This window comes from Hemiscyllium ocellatum, assembly GCF_020745735.1.
Source record: "Hemiscyllium ocellatum isolate sHemOce1 chromosome 27 unlocalized genomic scaffold, sHemOce1.pat.X.cur. SUPER_27_unloc_31, whole genome shotgun sequence".
Taxonomy (NCBI): domain Eukaryota; kingdom Metazoa; phylum Chordata; class Chondrichthyes; order Orectolobiformes; family Hemiscylliidae; genus Hemiscyllium; species Hemiscyllium ocellatum.
The window spans coordinates 66,562-81,687 of NW_026867500.1; the positions used below are offsets into that span (position 1 = coordinate 66,562).

A 15,126-nucleotide genomic window follows, 5' to 3' on the forward strand; every position below is an offset into this window, starting at 1 on the left:
TACCACCACCTCCCCCTCCCCAATGTTGTTTTTACTCCCACTGCCCAACCGGTTAGCTCCTCCCACCTGCAGATGGTCGTATCAGATCCCTTTTACCTGCCAGTCCTGCACTTACACCCTCCTGACCCTATCCACTGATGCAAACAAAAGGCTCTCTCCAGAGAGGAATGACCGTTTCCCAGAATAAAGTGCCTGGTTAACTTTCCCACTTTATCCTCAACATGTCTGCAGCCTGCCTTCCAGCTCCATCTCTCTGAACGAATGTCCTCTAGGGTGTGTTTGCCCTGGATCACAGCATCCAGAGCCTCCCACCTTCTGCAAATTGTAAGACAAGCCCCACCCTGCCCTATCCAATGTGTGTTGTATAACTGATAGCCAAGTTCGGAACCCGTGAGGATGGCCTCAACAGGGACCTTGGTTTCATGTCACACTACAAGTGACCCCACTCACACAGGCTTGTATCCCATTACTCACACACGTTACCAAGCATGGTCGTATGCAAACACATGCTCTTATGCACATACACACACACACACACTAACATGCACACATCAGTTTATGGGGTGAAATTGCAATTGCAGAATTTTATTTGCAGATACATTATATTTTGCTCAAAAAGCACACAATCTTCAGGCAGTCAATCCATGTGACATGTTATAAATCCCTACTTGTTGTGGTTCTGTTTGCCGAACTGGGAATTTGTGTTGCAGACGTTTCGTCCCCTGTCTAGGTGACATCCTCAGTGCTTGGGAGCCTCCTGTGAAGCGCTTCTGTGATGTTTCCTCCGGCATTTATAGTGATTTGTATCTGCCGCTTCCGGTTGTCACTATAAATGCCGGAGGAAACATCACAGAAGCGCTTCACAGGAGGCTCCCACTGAGGATGTCACCTAGACAGGGGACGAAACGTCTGCAACACTAATTCCCAGCTCGGTGAACAGAACCACAACAACGAGCACCCGAGCTACAAATCTTCTCACAAACTTTGAAATCCCTACTTTGGAAACAGAACCAGTCTGACTCAGGATTGGGCTGCAGACGGACTCTCACATGAGTGAATGAGATGGTTTTCTTTCCCCAGAAAATGATTTCATCGTGAGATTGTGAACTCCAGATTTCTGACTGAATTACAATTCCGCCATCTGCTGTGGCGGGATTCAAACCCAGGAGTCCCCAGAACTGGGTTGATAGTCCAGTCGATAATGGCACTCAGCACTTGTTCCTTCAATCACCCTTTGCTGGCACATGAACTCACTGGTGCCTCCGTAGGTGGGAGGAGGGGTGACGCCCTTCCCGCACTGAGAGTAGGTGAGCATGCTGTGCCTGGTGTGGACCCGCTAGTGCGTCTGCAGGCTGGAGGAATTGATGAATCCCTTCCTGTGCTTGGAGCAGGTGATTGGCCATTCCCCTGTTGTGGACTCGCTGGTGAACTTCTAAAATCTCAAACCATATAATCAAGAAAAAACCCACTCTATTCACTACTGCAGACATATAGCAAGGTTACACGTTAAAAAGTGTGCACTAATCTGTTCCTGTGCTGTGAGCTCTCCAACACATGTTCCTCCAAGATCAGCTGTCAATTTTGCTGTTTGTTAATTTTTCCAAGATGTTCAGAGGTACATGATTTCAAACAGCAGAGGCAGTAACTATGCTGATTCACTGCTGTGTCCGTTAGGAGTATACGTTTCTTTTTCTCTCTCTCTCTCCCTTACAGACCTGTGCTCACTGCCTTTGGCTGTCGTTCTCCATTTTGAAATTGCTGTTGTCTTGATTTTTTTTTACCAAAACAATGCATCAGCATATAAAACATTAATTGCTGCTCCTGGAATTCAAGGAAATCCCTCCAACACTGAAAATATCTCAAAAAAGGAGCAGCTCTTACAGCCACAAATTTTCCGGTCCTCTGTCTTGGATTAGTTCTTGGTGAACCTTCCCATCTCCCAGGTTACAGTTATTCAAATAATTTGCTTTTCTAGTTTTGCTAGAAAAGTGGATAACCTCACGTTTATCCACACTAACTGCCTCTGACATACATTTACCCACTCACTCAGACTGTCCAAATAACATTGCATTCTCCTCACAGCTCACCCTTCCACCCAGCTTTGTGTCATCTGCAATTTGTAACATATTCCAATTAGTTCCCTCATCTAAATCATTGACACGTACTGTGAATACCTGGGTCCTAGTCCCAATCCCTGCAGTTATAAAACATCGATCTGACTGATCTCCCTGACTGACCATACAAAATAGCAGATGTTAGCTTGACGTTCACAACTGACGAAGACCTGATAAGCAATTATGAACCACTGAATTACTAAATCACAGAAGCAGGCCATTCAGCCCATTGTGTCCATGCAGCTCTCTAAATGAGCTTTCTGACGTTGTGCCATTTTCCTGACATTTCCTTGGAAACTGGTACATTGCTTGTCATCAAATAATTTTCCAATGCTCTTGACTGAACCTGCATCAAACACTGCTCCATGCGATGTCTTCCAGATCTATTTACTCACTGTGTGAACTTTCGTTCTCACTTCACATTTTCTTCCTTGTAGTGGATTTGAAATCTGCATTCTTATTCTCAATGCTTTTACCATGGTGAACAGTTTTTCACTGTCTTTTCGGGGTATGATTTTTCTCATAATTTCCAAAACTTCTTTTAAATCCAACTTCAGAGAGCAGTCCATGAGGCCAAGCCTCATCAACAACACAGAAACAACCGAGCATCTAAAGAGTCGGCCAATCAGTCATCGCTGTGAGCCCCACAGCACCCACTGTTACCTGGGCGGCCATGCATTCAAAACCTGGTCTCTCAACATCACGAGTACTGGCCCACAGTTTGGAAAACTGTGATTCTCGCTATGACTATAAAAATTGAACTTTTTTTAAAGTGGTTTTTGCTGAGAAGTTTAATTCTTTCTGTCCAGTCGGAAGTCAATAATGTGTTTGAGTTTGAATGACTCAGTGAATCCCTTCCCACATGTGGAGCAAATGGATCACCGCTCCCAGTGTACCTGTGGGGATTACATTCCAGATCAAACTGGGAATTGGATCTCTTCCTACAGCCTGAACATACCTTTGGTAATACTCCAGGGGGACTGTGTTTGTGTGGCACAGGTCAGATCATTGACTGGCTTCGTTCTGCTCCTCAGATGCTGCTGGCCTGCTGTGCTTTTCCAGCACCACCCTAATGTAGACTCTGGTTTCCAGCATCTGCAGTCCTTGTTTTTACCCAGTACTTAAGGAGTCCATTCACACTTTCATGTCTATAATAGTTCCTGAAACACCCACCCCTTCTCCACCCCTATCCCCATCATCTTGCAACTGTCCTGCATCCTCGGTAGTGTAGTGGTTAGTATCCCCATCTGTGACTCAGGAGACTGGGGATGCAATTTCCCGATGGGGAGGATTTGATATTTTTATGGATGTCTTGTTGCACAGAGGTAGTGACCCTAACCCTGAATCGGGTTCAGGTCCTGCCTGCTCCAGAGTTCAAAAGTTCACAAATATAGGAGCAGAATTAGGCCATTCAACTCATCAAGTCTGCTATGTCTTTCGATCAAGACTGCTCATCACCCCCATTTTCCTGCCTTCTCCCTTGAAAGGTTTCAGAAAAGATTTACACAGATGTTTCCAGAGATGAAGCATTTGGGAGAGGCTTAATAGGCAGGGGTTGTTTTCCCTGGAGGTTCGGAGGGTGAGGGGTGACCTTATGGAGATTTATGAAACAATGAGGGGCATGGATAGGATAAACATACAAGGTCTTTTCAATGGGATGGGGGAGTCCAGAACTAATCAGCATAGATTTAGGGTGAGAGGGAAAAGATGTAAAAGGGACATAAGGGGCAACTCTTTCATGCAGAGGGTGTGCTTGTATGGAATGAGCTGCCAGAGGAAGTAGAGGCTGGTACAATTACAGCATTTAACGGGCATCTGGGTAGATGAATAGGAAGGGTTTAGAGGGATATGAGTCAAGTGCTGGCAAATGGGACTAGATTAGGTTAGGATATCTTTTGGCATGGTCAAGTTGGACTGAAGGGTCTGTTTCCGTGCTGTACATCTCTATGACTCTATAACAAATGTTCAACAAACTGGTCTGCAATTTCCCACATATGGCCTCCCTCCCATTTTGAATACAAGTGTTACATTAGCATTTTTCCAATCCAATCGAACCATCAGATCATACGACACAGGAGCAGAAATTAGGCCATTCAGCCCATCGAGTCTGCTCCACCATTCAATCATGGCTGAGATGTTTCTCAACTCCATTCTCCAGCTTTCTTCCCGTAACCTTTGATCCCCTTGACAATCAAGAATATATATATATATATATATATATATATATCAGTCTTAAATAAACACAATGAATCTTTCCCATGTTCAGAGATCTTTGGAATTTTGTAAGTAATGAATTCACTATCTCCACTGCCACTTCCTTCAGGAACCAGGATATAGGCCATCAGCACCAGTCGACTTGTCTGTCCTCAATCCAAATAGCTTGCTGTGTACCTTTACCCTCTCAATGTTGATTGTTTAAGTTCTACTCTTTCTATAGCCCCAGACTTGCCAATTCTAATAGGAATAGTTCTGTTGTCTGCCAACATAAAAACTGAGATCATCTCTGCCACTTCATTGTTCCCCCATGAACTCACAGTTCTCATCTTCCAAGGTACCACACTTAGCTCAGCGACTCTGTTCCCATTAACATACCAACAGAAGCTTTTGCTGTCCTTTTTGATATTTAGTGCGAGGTTTCTTTTGTAAGTTAACTTACCTATTTTTATTTATCGTTTTTACTATCCCTTTGTTTATGTTTGAAACTTTCCTAATGTTTGACCCTTCCAGAGGTCTAGAATAACATTTCACAACTGGCTGAAAAGTTTTTAAAAAGCTACTTTGAAACTTTTTAAATAACACCTTTCTGGCGGCTGGGGGCCGGCAAAACGATCGCCCCGCCCCCATTGTCTCCGATTGTTTGGTTATCTCCCCAACCACGCCCCCTCAGCGCGCCATGACGTCACGGCGGGACCCGCCCCTTGTTTACTGGCGCATGTGCAGTGTAGGTCCCGCGGCCGGACAAAGACAATGTTACTGAGTGTGGGAGAGGAATGGCGCCGGCGGCTGAAGGAACAAGAACAGAAACCGCTGGAAAAGCTGAGCAGGTCCGGCAGCTCGTGTTGAGAGAAATGTGAGGACGTGTTTCGGGTCCGGTGATCCTTCTTCAGAACAGGACCAGGTTTCAGAAACATCCCGGGGAGGTCGCCAGGTCCGAGCGCCAAGACCTGGCTCCTGCCCCCGGGGAGAGGAGACAGTGAGACAGGGTAGGATTGGGAACCGCGGGAGGAGGGAGACTGGGGAGTTTATAAACTCCTAGGGGGAGGCCTGAGGCCGCAAATAAAAGCCCCACAGGCCCAGTGTTTACTTCACCGGGGAAGGAGCTCTCGGGTTGCCTGGCAACCAGCCGCCATCTTTGTGAGGGTCAGGCGTATGTTGTCTTGGGGCGGGGAGCGCGGGCGGCCATCTTGGTGAGGGCACCATCAACTGTCATTTCTGGGAGAGAATTCCAACCTCGTGGTAACCCCGGCCCTGGCCGAGCTTCATTCCCCATACAGTGTAGTGATGTGCAGGTTAGGGGGGTTCACCCATGCTAAATTACTGATAATGCCCAAGGATGTTCTGGTTAGTGTATGTTGACCATGCTAATTTACCTCCAGTGTCCAGAGATGTGCAGGTTAGAGTGGACTGGCCGAGGTAAGTGTGTCCATAGTGTTCGGGGTTCTGCAGGTTAGGGTGAAGGTCTGGACCCCCGAGATCGGTCAAAAGAAGCACTGGGAGCTGAATGAAATAAGGCAGCCTAGCACAGATTTGTCCAGCAACTCAGGTTAAAAACTTTATGTTCCGTGGCAAAATTACACAATTCCTTTTGAAAATTACTCATTATTTATTTTTGAGACAGCACAGCCTTAATGACAAGAAAAGACCAATAAAATGTAATAAGGTGACATGATTGACAGCAGGTTAGTCCAATGATATTTCCTGGGAAACAGATTGTTCTACGTGCAAAATCATCCCATGCTTGCTAGTTCAAGATTAGTTCGAATACCAAATTACTTATGATTCATATTATGCAAACTCCATTGTTCTCTGTTATTTCTAAATCCAACCAACTCAGCAAAGCAGCAATTCAAGTTCAATGTCAAATCATAACCTGAAGCCATTTTGTTATATTATTTTAAAATATTATTTAAAATTGAAATGCCATTTTGTGGTTAATAAAAACCTACATACACCTGTTGCTCCTAAATTCAAATTTTAAATCCTGATCTCAATAAAGCAGCAGTTGTCTCATTACCCAAAAGGGTGAGACCACAAACAATATCAATACGGTTTGGATGGCTAATAACACCTGAAAATCCTTCTACAAAAAAAAGTCACTGAGAGCTGCATATCCCAAAGTGTGATATTCCTGTTTTGTAGAGCTTTTGGATGCTTCCATTCTGTGCAAAACTCAGGGGAGACTATGTTCCTACAGTTACAGCACGAGGAGTACTTACTTTATTCAAAATAATAACCAAGTTTAGTGTAGGTAAGGGAGGGACCTTGCAAATAAGAGGCCTGCCTATCTTTGTGACTTCCTTGAGGCTGTTCAATAGATGGGTCTTTCAGTAAGAGATGCGGTTATTGTCCCAGAACAGTTCCACCCATCCCATAATTGGGAAGACATTGGTGCCATTAGGGGTCAAAAAGTCTTTTGCTGAAGTCAGCACATAACAGACCACTTCATCCCTGCCAAATATTCTATTGTGACTTTGAAGAAACAAATTGTAACCGAAAGATAACATTTCCCTATCTTCTCTTTTGCAGTGTGACCTATTTGGATAGGGCAAGGCTTACCAGGGTAGCCCACAGCACAACTGGTATCAAACTGGCACACAACACCTTTACAGGGTAAAGACCGTTTAGACTTGTTCTGTAAATGAACTGTTCAAGCTCTGACCACTGCAATAGTCATTCTTGGTAATGTTCAATCCCCCAGCATTTGGATGGGTATATGAATAGGAATGGTTTGGAGGGATATGGGCCGAGTGCTGGCTGGTGGGACTAGATTGGGTTGGGTTATCTGGTCAGCATGGCTGGGTTGGACCGAAGAATCTGTTTCTATGTTGTACATCTCTATGACTCTATAAATGGGTGATCTAATTGTTCGTTCACAACAGTAAGTAAACATCCTTCAACATCCATCTTTTGAAGACCATTCAGGCTCATAGAAACTTCAATCAAATCACCCCTTGCTATTCCAAACTCTGGTTGAAAGTCAGACCTGCCTGACTAATGATTTCCCATAAAACGGTCTGTTCATTTTGGGTGTCAATCCAGTTTACCTTCTGTGAATTGCCTTTAAGGCATTTTCATTCTTTCTTAGGTAAGGATATCAAAACTGAGCACCGTGTTCAAGATGTAGTCCCACACTTGCTCTGTAACTGAGGCATAATCTCCTTACATTTATGTCATTGGCCTTTCTAATCACTTGCTGCGCTTGCATTCTAACTTGTGACTTTGCAAGGCCGCTGGATCCCTCTGCATCTCAGAATTATGCGGTTGTTCTCCAAATAGGTAATAAATTGCATTTTACCATATTGTACACCACTTGCAAGAGTTTTGCTTATTTATTTAACCAATCTAACAATCTGCATCCTTGATATGTCATCCCCACAATGTACTTCTCAATCTATTTTTGTGTTTCCTGCAAATGTAACCACATACCTTTGATCCCCTCCTGTAAGTCATCTATATAATTGTAAAAAGTTGAGGAGCCAGCAGAGATGCCTGTTGGAACCCCACCATACATTCAAATATACAACCAATTTGACAAAAGAACCATTTTTGCATATTCTGTTTTCTGCCAGTCAGTTGATGTTCTATAACTATCCTCTACACCATGAGCTCCTCTGTGCAATCTGCTTTTCGTGAAAACATATCAAACACCTTTAGGATATTCAAGTTCAGTATATCCACAGGCTTCAATTTACATACTCTTTCAAAGAATTCCTTAGGACGGCATGGTAGCACAGTGGCTCCCTCTCACGGCCAGAGACACCTATTTGATTTCAGCCTTGAGTCGACTATCTGTTTGGAGTTTGCATGTTCTGTCTATGTCTTTGTGAGTTTCCACTGGGGGCTCCACAGTCCAAAGATGTGTAGGTTGGGTGGATTAGCCATGCTGGATTGCTTAATGTCATTGGATGTACAAACTAGGTGAGTTAGCCATGCTAAATGCAGGGTTATGGGAGTAGGGTGGCAGTCTGGATCTGGGTGGGATGCACTTGAGGGTTGGTGCAGGACTTGATCGGCCAAATGGTCTCTTTCCACACTCTCAGAAACCTATTAATAAATTGGTGAAACAGCATTTTGTTTTCATATTAGCATGCTGATTCTTTTCAATTACCATGAGTTTTTTGACATGTGGTTATAATCTCCTTAGTTGATTCAAAAACAAATGTTTAATTGCCATGGACTCAAGGGACCCATTTTCCATGATGTACCTTTCCCTTCTAGAACAGAAGTATGAAATATATTACTCTCCAGTCTGAGGAAAACTTGCCTGAATCTAATAAGTCTTGGAAAATTAACATTAATGCAAATATGAACTCATTAGCCACCTTTTAAAATTCTCTGATGAAGTCCACCTGTACCCAGAGATTTGCCAGCCCATAGCACCATCAGTTCGCTCAATAACATTTATCTAATGATTCTCATTTCACCAAACTCCTCTGTTTGTTCAACCTATGGGGTTAAAGGCAGGATTCTTGACAGTGTGATGGAACAGAGGGATCTTGGAACCCAAGTCCATAGATCGCTCAAAGTTGCCACCCAGGTTGATAAGGTTGTTACGGAGGTGTACAGTGTGTTGGCTTTCATTAGCAGGGAGATTGAGCTTAAGAGCTGCAAGGTTATGCTGCAGGTGTATGGAGTACTGGTTAGATCACACTTGGAATATTGTGTTCCCTTTTAGTCACCTAATTTTAGGGAAGATGTGTAGGGAAAATTCCAGAGGAAACATCACAGAAGTGCTTCACAGGAGGCTCCCAAGCACTGAGGATGTCACCGAGACAGGGGACGAAACGTTTGCAACACAAATTCCCATCTCGGCGAACAGAACCACAACAGGAAGATGTGTAAGCTGAGAGACGGTACAGAGGAGATTTACCTCGATGCTGCCTGGAATGGAGGGTATGTCTTAGTTTGGGGGAGCTAGGGCCTTTCTCATTGGAGCGAAGAAGGATGAGAGGTGACTTTATAGAGGGGTACTATGTGTTGAGAGGCATAGATAGAACGAATAGCTAGAGATATTTTCCCCAGGTCAGAAATGTCTGTCATGACGGGGCATAATTTTAAGGTAATTGGAAGAAGGTTTAGGGGAGATGTCAGAGGTAGGTTTTTTACTCAGAATGATAGGTGCATGGAATTCACTTCCAGGGTTAGAATGAGAGTCAGATACATTTAAGGACATTTAAGCGACTGCTGAACAAGCACATGGACGGCAGTAAATTGAGGGGTGTGCAGACTAGTCTCATCTTCAAGTTGGATAAAAGGCTGGTACAACATCGAGGGCTGAAGGGTCTGAACTGTGCTGTATTGTTCTAAGTTCTCGTTCCAGAACGATGCAGCAGCAGTATTGGAAGAACAATGTTGCGTCAAACCCCTTGACGCTTCCAGAGATGGGCACTGTCGATGGAAACTCGGTTAAATTCTGCCAGCACTCAGGTGATAGCCGGGGTGGGGGGAGGGTGGCAGCGGTGAGGCTGAACTTGCTTACTTGAGGGTTGTTAGTTTTGGTTGCTCTGTGCAATGAAGTGTGAATCATTGTTTCAGCAGTTGGTTCTGTGTGTTGTTTCTGAGTCAGTGGCCAAATTAAGGCGATTCACCCACAACCAGAGCAAGACGCTGGGATTAATATTGACTCCACTGCATTCAGCATGACATCACGTCAATACTGTTAGAAAGTGAAAGCTGACACCACCCCATCAGCGATCTCAAACCGAAACACCCAAAGAGAAGTGCATCGCCCTATAATCTGTAAAGTTAATGTGAAAAGTGGTGTAACCTGCTCTAATGTTTAAAAATAAATCCCTGACACTTTAAAATCAACAAAAATCCATTTATTTATCCAACAGTAACAGTGAACGAATGAACTAAACGATTAACAAACCTAATAAATCCCTTCTAACTACTGACTGTTCCAGAATAAAACAAGTTTCACGTGATATGCTGATCCAATAAATATGATTCCCTCTCGTAACAAAAAATCTAATTTAGTCTCTCAGATTACACCCAGGTTACGTGTCTTTTGGAATACTCTGTGCTGCCTTCTGTTGAATCTTCTGTCAGGAATGCTGTTCTCAGTATTTTTTAAATGATACATTCTCTAATACAGAGATGACTGACAGCCAATTTCCCTCTCTCAATAGAACTGAGGACTCTTAGCTCTCGCGAGGGGGAGTTAGAGATCTGGGTGTTCAGTCGATTGTACCCTGAACGTGGCAACACAGGTCAATGGAGTGGTCACGAAGGCAGATGGAATGCTTTCCTTCCCTGGGATTGAGTACAAGGGTTGGCAGGTTATGTTACAGTTGTATAGGACTTTGGTTCGGCCACATTTGGAATACTTCATACAGTTCTGGTTGCCACGTTTCTGAAAGGATGTGGATGCTTTAGAGAAGGTGCAGAGGAGGTTCACCAGGATGTTGCCTGGTAAACAGGGCGCTAGCTGTGAGGAGAGGTTGAGTAGATTAGGATTAGATTAGATTAGGCGTGGTGGCTCAGTGGTTAGCACTTCTGCCTCACAGCACCAGGGCTCTGGGTTTAATTCCCCCTTGGGCGAGTGTGTGGAGTTTGTACATTCTCCCTGTCTCTGATTGTCCTCCAGGTGATTTAGTTTCTTCCCACAATCCAAAGATGTGTGGGTCAAGTGAATTGGTGATGCTAAATTGCCAGGTCAGGTGTAAATAAAGGGGAGGAGAATGTGTCTGGGTGGGTTACTCTTCAAGTGGTTGGTGTGAACTTGTAGGGCTGAAGGGCCTGTTTCCATACTGTAGTGTATCTAATCGAAGTAGAGAACAAGAAGCTTTTATTCCCAGAGTGGGAGACTCAATTACTATGGGGGGGTCACAAGTTCAAAGTGAAATGTTTAAGGGAGATATGCGTGGCAAGTTCCTTATGCAGACGCTGGTGGATGCCGGGAGCACATAGCCACTGGAGGTAGTAGAGGCGGACATGGTGGTGTCATTTAAGATGTATCTAGACAGATACATGAAAGGGCAGGGAGCAGAGAGATACAGATCCTTAGAAAATAGGCAACAGGTTTAGATCGAGGATCTGGATTGGCACAGGCTTGGAGGGCCAAAGAACCTGTTCCCATGCTGTAGCTTTCTTTGTTCCTTGTTTAGCTCAGGCTTCTGTCCAACTGCCCCTTTCTTTTGTACCCTTGATGACATATCTTTCTTTTTTATGATAGGATTGTTCCTCTGTTTTCAAAACCATCAGATTGAAATTTAACAGGTTTTTGGAAGCCAAAGGGCCTGGTTTAAATTGATTGGCTAAATTGAAAAACTGTTGTCTTAGCCTGCTAACTGTATGGCCTTTCAGTACAAATGTTTCAGTTCAGGTGCTCTCTGTTGTGACAATGCTGCTCCTTTAAGATGATGTTGTTGTTGGTTTTTTTCTTGAAGAGAGGTTGTAAAAGGCAGAGGTTCTGATTCAGAAGTGACCTGGTAGATGTTTATAAAATTGAGAGGCACAGATAGGGTAAATAGACAAAATCTTTTCCCCAGGGTGGGGAATCGAAAACTAGAGGTTTATGATGATTTAAAAGGGACCTGAGGGGAGACCTTTTCACAGAGAGAGTGGTGTATGTATGGAATGAGCTGCCAGAGGAAGTGGTGGAGGCTGGTACAATTTCAACATTTAAAAGGCATCTGGATTGGAACATAAATAGGAAGAGTTTGGAGGGATATGGACAGGTGCTGGCAAATGGGATGAGATTAACTTAGGATATGCAGTCAGCATGGACGAGTTGGACTGAAGGGTCTGTTTCCCTGCTGTGCATCTCTTTTGACTCGAAGTCTCTAAAAGATACCACATTGCTTCAAGCGAACTCTGAAACCCAACATTACTGACAGATTCTTTTTGTGTGAACCCGAGGGACCTAATCGTTGAGATGTACAGCACTGAAACAGACCCTTCGGTACAACTCGTCTCTGCTGACCAGACATCCAAAATTTAATCTACTCCCATTTGTCCGCATTTAGCTCATATACCCATCCAGATGCCTTTTAAATGTTGTAATTGTACCAGCCTCCACCACTTCCTCTGGCAGCTCTTTCTGTACATGCACCACCCTGTGTGAGAAAACTTGTCCCTTTGAGGTCCTTTCTAAACTTTTCCCCTCTCACCCCAAACCTCTGCTCTCTAGTTCTGGACTCCCCCACCCAGGGGAAACGACCTTGTGGTTTGGCCAGATTTATCACTCCTGGGATACCTCTGCCTAAAAGATCCTCATGGATTTTATAAATCTCTGAGGTCACCCCTCAGCCTCCGATGTTGCAGTGAAAATAGCCCCAGCCTATTCAATCTTCCTGTAGCTCAAATCCTCCCACCCAACCAACACACTTGTCAATCTTTTCAGAACCCTTTCAAGTTTCACAACTTGTTACAAACATGTTGGTTTTGTTCATCTGATGTGGGAGAGTTTTCTGCATGATTCCTTCTGTCTGAAAGAGTCCTCACCTGTGCTGTGACACAGCCACAGTGACTCTCAAAATCCTGACTATCTGACATTAAAGATTCATTTGTAGAAGCTTCTGAATCACATCTGTAAATGCAGAAAGTGTCTTTAATAATGAGTCATGAATAAAGGCTGCATTCATCTTTTATTGTGAAGTTCTACTCCTACATCTTAAAACAGAGAATACAAACTGTCTGTGTGGAGTTTGCACATTCTCCTCGTGTCTGTGTGAGTTTCCTCCGGGTGCTCCGGTTTCCTCCCACAGTCCACAAATGTGGAGGTCAGGTGAATTGGCCGTGCTAAATTTTCTGTAGTGTTAGGTACAGAGGGAATGAGTCTGGGTGGGTTGCTCTTCAGAGGGTCGGTGTGGACTTGTTATTGGGCCGAAGAGCCTGTTTCCACACTGTAAGTAATCTAATCTAATCTAAACCTGGTCAGAAGCAGCCTACCAGAATAAGACGCCACAGGCTATTTCCCCACCAGGACTGAATTTGTCCAGAAAACACACATTTTAAATGAATAGGGCACCATTCATTTTAAGGTCAGGTGAACTTAAGAAGTACTGCCTTGGCTTAGAAAGGAGAGATCCTTGACACACACAAAGACCTGAAATCATTGCTGCACTATTATTAGCGAATTGGAATTAAGGCTGGATTTTTTTTCCGCTGCAGCAGAGGAGGTTGAGAGGTGAGTTTTGTAAAATCATGAGGGGCATAGATAGGGTTAATGGTAATTGTCTCTTCGCTAGGGTGGGAGATTCAAGTCCAGGGGGCACATACTTAGTGAGAGAAGAGAGATTGACAAAAAGACATGTGGGGAGTGTGGTTCACGTGTGGAATGAACCTCCAGGGGAATTGGTGGACATGGGCACAATTACAACATTTAAAAGACATTTGGATAAGTGCATGAGTAGGAAAGGTTTGGAGGGAAAGGGAGAGGCTGAATAAGCTGGGGTTGTTTACCCTGGGGTTTTTTACCCTGGGGTCTCAGCGGCTGAGGGGTTGCCTTATCGAGGTCTAAAAAGCCATGAGGGGCACGGATAGGATAAATAGTCAAGGTCTTTTCCCTGCGTTGGGTGAGTCCAGAACTAGAGGGAATAGGTTTAAAGTGAAAGGAGAAACATTTTAAAAGGGACACGAGGGGCAACTTTTTCATACAGAGGGCGGTGCATGGATGCAGTGAGCTGCCAAAGGAAGTAGTGGATGCTGGGACAATGTCAACATGCACAAGCCTTGGGTGGCATGGTGGCTCAGTGGTTAGCATTGCTGCCTCACAGCACTAGGGTTCCCAGGTTCGATTCCAGCCTCTGGCAACTGTGTGTGGAGTTTGCACACTCTCCCCATGTCTGCGTGGGTTTCCTCCGACAGTCACAAAGATGTGCAGGTTCGGTGAATTGGCCATGCTAAGTTGCCTGTAGTGTTAGGGTGGGTTACTCTTCGGAGGGTCGGTGAGAACTTGTTGGGCCGAAGGGCCTGTTTCCAAGCTGCAGGGAATCTAATCGAAAGGCACCTGGATGGGTGTATGTACAGGAAGAGTTTAGAGGGATACAAGCCAAGTGCTGGCAAATGGGACGAGATTAATTTAGGATTTCTGGTCAGAATGAATGAGTTGGACCAAAGGGTCGGTTTCCAGCACTTGGCCTATATCCCTCTCAACCATTCCTATTCATGTCCCCATCCAGATGCCAATTAAAAGCTGCCATTGTACCAGCCTCCACCACTTCTTCTGGCAGCTCATTCCATCCATGCATCACCCTCTGGATGAAAAGGTTGCCCTTTAGGTCCCATTTAAATCTTTCCCCTCTCACCATAAACCCTCTGGTTCTGGACTGCGCAACCTCCAGGGAAATGACCTTGTTATTTACCCTATCCATACCCCTCATGATTTTATAAACCCATAAGGTCAACCCTCAACCTCTGGCACTCCAGCGAAAACAGCCCCAGTCTATTCAACCTCTCGGCAACATCCTGGTAAATCATTTCTGGTAGAGAAGTCAATGATTTGGGTTAAGACCTGAAACACTGACTTCACTGCTGCTGCTGCCTGGCTTGCTGTGTTCTCCCAGCCTCCTGCTTGCCTACTCTGGATTCCAGCATCTGCAGTTTATTTTTGTCTCTAACGAATGGCAGAGCAGACTCGATGGGCTGAATGGCCTAACTTCTGCTCCAATGGCCTTGCAGGCTTAGGTTTGTGCAGATTATTTCAGTGGGAATGCGCAGTCCCGGGCTCAACGAGCAGCAGCGTTCATAGAATCACAGAATCCCTACAGTGTGGACACAGGCCCTTCAGCCCAACAAGTTCAAACTGACCCTCTGAAGAGTAACCCACCCAGACCCATTTCCCTAC

At 44.6% G+C, this 15,126-nt stretch overlaps 1 long non-coding RNA gene across 1 annotated transcript; it reads left to right on the forward strand.

Moving 5' to 3' along the window:
* Positions 1–5,081: 5,081 nt before the first annotated feature.
* LOC132808113 (uncharacterized) lies at positions 5,082–7,485 on the forward strand. The gene is made up of 3 exons (XR_009642028.1): positions 5,082–5,317; positions 6,861–6,944; positions 7,420–7,485. It is a non-coding gene; the product is annotated as an uncharacterized LOC132808113 (long non-coding RNA).
* Positions 7,486–15,126: the final 7,641 nt, after the last annotated feature.